We start from the raw sequence: 6,172 nt of genomic DNA on the forward strand, positions 1-6,172 counted from the left end.
CACTATCCAGGAACCCCGTCTTAGAAAGTTTTGAAGACGAAGAAGAGGTTTTGAAAGTAGCGAATATTATAAAAAAACAGGACATAATCCGAGATCAGAAAGAAAACAGGGAAGATATTAAAAATACGAAAGACCTTATAAAAAAATCAGAAATTTTTTTTAAAAATATTAAAGGATGCCAACGTATAGTCGTCTCACAAGAATTTGGCGAGCATATCATAAAGACAGTGCATGATTTCTTTGGTCATGTTGGAAGGAATCACATACTGAAAAAAATCCGACCCTTTTATTATTTCAAAAATATGGACCGAATTGTCGACAAATTCTGCAAACAATGTGAAATTTGCATTAAGAATAAAAGCAGAACGAGAAGACCGATCGGGCTTATGTCGAGACTAGGACCAGCGAGGAAACCGTTTGAAATAATGTCATTCGATACGATCGGAGGGTTTTCCAACAACAACTCACCAAAGAAGTACATGCATATACTCATAGATCACTTTTCAAGGGCTGTTTTTATGTCCACATCGAAAACACAACGCGCAGAAGATATCATAAAACTTATGAACTCGACAGGAGAAACTGACTCCATAAAAATTATCCTTGCAGACCGATACCCAGCAATGACATCCAAGGAAATCCAAGAGTACGCGAGAGAGAAAAACATTAAATTAATTTTCACCTCGACAGACTGTCCAGCCTCCAATGGACTAAACGAGAGGGTAAATCAGACATTGGTAAACAGAATCAGATGCAAAATCAATTCGGAAAAAAAAAGAGAAACTGGACAAAGATCGCAAAAGAAAGCGTAGAAGAATACAATAACACCAGACACAGTGTAACGGGATTTGCCCCAAATTACTTACTGTATGGGAAAATGATCGAAATCATCCCTAAGGGAATAACAGAAAAGAAGATAAACTTAGAAAGAGACAGAGAAGAAGCATTTAAAAACTCAGCAAGAAACTTCGAAATCAACAAACAGAAATACGACAAAAAAAGACGAGAACACGAATTTAAAATTGGTGATATGGTCTTCACCCACAACGGAAACAGAATGAATAGAAATAAGCTGGAAGAAATTAGGAAAGGACCCTTCAAAATTTTGAGAAAAATCTCAAACTCTATATATGAAGTGGACAACGGTAACCGGAGATCGGATGGGAATTTCTTCCACTCGAGTAAGCTTACCCCTTATAGAGAAGACAATTAACGACGTAATTGTCAGCACGAGGAGGGGAGGTGTAAAATCCCTAGAGTCCTTTTAGGATAGGGATTCTTTTTTTGTACGGGTAGCACGACAGGCTGTGTCTAACGGAGAGACCGATCTTTCTTTGTTGCACGGACGACGAGTGAAGAAGCACGTGGTCTCCAGACGGACGGATAGAGAGTACATTAGAGAGAGAGACAAGGCTATAGAATAAGTGTTTAAGATTGCAAAGACTAAAGATTTAAGATTTAAGACTGAAGAAGAAAGATAGGTAGCTCAGGACGTTGAAAATCGATTCTCGATTTTCAGGTAAACATCGTACCAAAGACTTATAATTTCCCGTTTAGATAATCATCGCTATTGATTGTTATAGTCGCATATTAATTGTCGTTCACTTTTGTATTTTATCCAATCATTTCATAATAAAAAAACCTCGATTTTCAGACTTCAGAATCGATCCCTGAATTAACCCATTATTGAACCTTATATATATGCAAGGCAATATAAGGTATTTGTATAGCGTGGAAATTGTAATCGAAGCTCGCTCGCTCCGCTCGCTCGTATAAATCTAGTCCAACCTCACAACCGATCCGACACTTTAGCAAATTTGAAATAAGTCGCCTCCTTATCGAATAACGAACGCAAGAGGGCTTGGTTTTAGGTTAGGCTATAGTTTTTCAGCGAGCGCAGCGAGCGAGGGACGCGTAAAGGTGTGTCACAAACCAACGGCTTGGCACATAGGGCCATTGAAATATTCGCACCAGCCCGAGGAGCCGGAAGTCCTGATCGCATTGCGTACTGACGAAAGTTTACAGTTTATCAATAGTTTCACATAAATAGTAATATTTCCACATAGTACAGTGCAACGTGTGGTCCGAAATCGCTGACAAAATTAGGCAATAACAGGAAATATATGCAAGGCAATATAAGGTATATGTATAGCTTGGAAATTGTAATCGTAGCTCGCTCGCTCCGCTCGCTCGTAAAAATCCAGTCCAAGCTCACAACCGATCCGACACGTTAGCAAATTTGAAATAAGTCGCCGCCTTATCGAATAACGAACGCAAGAGGGATTGGTTTTAGGTTAGGCTATTGTTTTCGAGCGAGCGCAGCGAGCGAGGGACGCGTAAAGATGTGTCACAAACCAACGGTTTGGCACATAGGGACATTGAAATATTCGCACCAGCCCGAGGAGACGGAAGTCTTTATTGAATTGCGTACTGACGAATGTTTACAGTTTATCAATAATTTTACACAAATAGTAATATTTACACATAGTACAGTGCAACGTGTGGTCCGATATCGCTGACTAAATTAGGCAAAAACAGGAAATATATGCAAGGCAATATAAGGTATATGTATAGCTTGGAAATTGTAATCGTAGCTCTCTTGCTCCGCTCGCTCGTAAAAATCCAGTCCAACCTCACAACCGATCCGACACGTTAGCAAATTTGAAATAAGTCGCCTCCTTATCGAATAAAGAACGCAAGAGGGATTGGTTTTAGGTTAGCCTATGGTGATCGAGCGAGCGCAGCGAGTGAGGGACGCGTAATTTTGTGTCACAAACCAACGGTTTGGAACATAGGGACATTGAAATATTCGCACCAGCCCGAGGAACCGCAAGTCTTTATCGAATTGCATACTGACAAAAGTTTACATTTCATCAACAGTTTTACATAAATAGTAATATTTTCACATAGTACAGTGCAACGTGTGGTCCGAAATCGCTGACAAAAGTAGGCAATAACAGGAAATATATGCAAGGCAATATAAGGTATATGTATAGCTTGGAAATTGTAATCGTAGCTCGCTCGCTCCGCTCGCTCGTAAAAATCCAGTCCAAGCTCACAACCGATCCGACACGTTAGCAAATTTGAAATAAGTCGCCGCCTTATCGAATAACGAACGCAAGAGGGATTGGTTTTAGGTTAGGCTATAGTTTTCGAGCGAGCGCAGCGAGCGAGGGACGCGTAAAGATGTGTCACAAACCAACGGTTTGGCACATAGGGACATTGAAATATTCGCACCAGCCCGAGGAGACGGAAGTCTTTATTGAATTGCGTACTGACGAATGTTTACAGTTTATCAATAATTTTACACAAATAGTAATATTTACACATAGTACAGTGCAACGTGTGGTCCGATATCGCTGACTAAATTAGGCAAAAACAGGAAATATATGCAAGGCAATATAAGGTATATGTATAGCGTGGAAATTGTAATCGTAGCTCGCTCGCTCCGCTCGCTCGTATAAATCTAGTCCAACCTCACAACCGATCCGACACGTTAGCAAATTAGAAATAAGTCGCCGCCTTATCGAATAACGAACGCAAGAGGTATTGGTTTTAGGTTAGGCTATAGTTTTCGAGCGAGCGCAGCGAGCGAGGGTCGCGTAAACGTTTGTCACAAACCAACGGTTTGGCACATAGGGACATTGAAATATTCGCACCAGCCCGAGGAGCCGGAAGTCCTTATCGAATTGCGTACTGACGAAAGTTTACAGTTTATCAATAGTTTTACATAAATAGTAATATTTCCACATAGTAGAGTGCAACGTGTGGTCCGAAATCGCTGACAAAATTAGGCAAAAACCGGAAATATATGCAAGGCAATATCAGGTATATGTATAGCGTGGAAATTGTAATCGTAGCTCGCTCGCTCCACTCGCTCGTATAAATCTAGTCCAACCTCACAACCGATCCGACACGTTAGCAAATTTGAAATAAGTCGCCTCCTTATCGAATAAAGAACGCAAGAGGGCTTGGTTTTAGGTTACGCTATAGTTTTCGAGCGAGCGCAGCGAGCGAGGGTCGCGTAAAGGTTTGTTACAAACCAACGGTTTGGCACATAGGGACATTGAAATATTCGCACCACCCCGAGGAGCCGGAAGTCCTTATCGAATTGCGTACTGACGAAAGTTTACAGTTTATCAATAGTTTTAAATAAATAGTAATATTTCCACATAGTAGAGTGCAACGTGTGGTCCGAAATCGCTGACAAAGTTAGGCAAAAACCGGAAATATATGCAAGGCAATATAAGGTATTTGTATAGCTTGGAAATTGTAATCGTAGCTCTCTTGCTCCGCTCGCTCGTAAAAATCCAGTCCAACCTCACAACCGATCCGACACGTTAGCAAATTTGAAATAAGTCGCCTCCTTATCGAATAAAGAACGCAAGAGGGATTGGTTTTAGGTTAGCCTATGGTGTTCGAGCGAGCGCAGCGAGTGAGGGACGCGTAATTTTGTGTCACAAACCAACGGTTTGGAACATAGGGACATTGAAATATTCGCACCAGCCCGAGGAACCGCAAGTCTTTATCGAATTGCATACTGACAAAAGTTTACATTTCATCAACAGTTTTACATAAATAGTAATATTTTCACATGGTACAGTGCAACGTGTGGTCCGATATCGCTGACTAAATTAGGCAAAAACCGGAAATATATGCAAGGCAATATAAGGTATATGTATAGCGTGGAAATTGTAATCGAAGCTCGCTCGCTCCTCTCGCTCGTATAAATCTAGTCCAACCTCACAACCGATCCGACACTTTAGCAAATTTGAAATAAGTCGCCTCCTTATCGAATAACGAACGCAAGAGGGCTTGGTTTTAGGTTAGGCTATAGTTTTCGAGCGAGCGCAGCGAGCGAGGGACGCGTAAAGGTGTGTCACAAACCAACGGCTTGGCACATAGGGCCATTGACATATTCGCACCAGCCCGAGGAGCCGGAAGTCCTGATCGCATTGCGTACTGACGAAAGTTTACAGTTTATCAATAGTTTTACATAAATAGTAATATTTCCACATAGTACAGTGCAACGTGTGGTCCGAAATCGCTGACAAAATTAGGCAATAACAGGAAATATATACAAGGTAATATAAGGTATATGTATAGCTTGGAAATTGTAATCGTTGCTCGCTCGCTCCGCTCGCTCGTAAAAATCTAGTCAAACCTCACAACCGATCCGACACGTTAGCAAATTTGAAATAAGTCGCCTCCTTGTCGAATAACGAACGCAAGAGGGATTGGTTTTAGGTTAGCCTATGGTGTTCGAGCGAGCGCAGCGAGTGAGGGACGCGTAATTGTGTGTCACAAACCAACGGTTTGGAACATAGGGACATTGAAATATTCGCACCAGCCCGAGGAACCGCAAGTCTTTATCGAATTGCATACTGACAAAAGTTTACATTTCATCAATAGTTTTACATAAATAGTAATATTTTCACATAGTACAGTGCAACGTGTGGTCCGAAAACGCTGACAAAATTAGGCAAAAACCGGAAATATATGCAAGGCAATATAAGGTATATGTATAGCGTGGAAATTGTAATCGTAGCTCGCTCGCTCCACTCGCTCGTATAAATCTAGTCCAACCTCACAACCGATCCGACACGTTAGCAAATTTGAAATAAGTCGCCTCCTTATCGAATAAAGAACGCAAGAGGGCTTGGTTTTAGGTTACGCTATAGTTTTCGAGCGAGCGCAGCGAGCGAGGGTCGCGTAAAGGTTTGTTACAAACCAACGGTTTGGCACATAGGGACATTGAAATATTCGCACCACCCCGAGGAGCCGGAAGTCCTTATCGAATTGCGTACTGACGAAAGTTTACAGTTTATCAATAGTTTTACATAAATAATAATATTTCCACATAGTACAGTGCAACATGAGGTCCGAAATCGCTCACAAAATTAGGTAATACCCGGAAATATATGCAAGGTAATATAAGGTTTATGTATAGCTTGGAAATTGCAATCGTAGCTCGCTCGCTCCGCTCGCTCGTAAAAATCTAGTCCAACCGCACAACCGATCCGACACGTTAGCAAATTTGAAATAAGTCGCCGCCTTATCGAATAACGAACGCAAGAGGGATTGGTTTTAGGTTAGGCTATAGTTTTCGAGCGAGCGCAGCGAGCGAGGGATGCGTAAAGGTGTGTCACAAACCAACGGCTTGGCACATAGG

This window comes from Bombus terrestris, unplaced genomic scaffold (genome assembly GCF_910591885.1).
Source record: "Bombus terrestris unplaced genomic scaffold, iyBomTerr1.2, whole genome shotgun sequence".
NCBI classification, from domain to species: domain Eukaryota; kingdom Metazoa; phylum Arthropoda; class Insecta; order Hymenoptera; family Apidae; genus Bombus; species Bombus terrestris.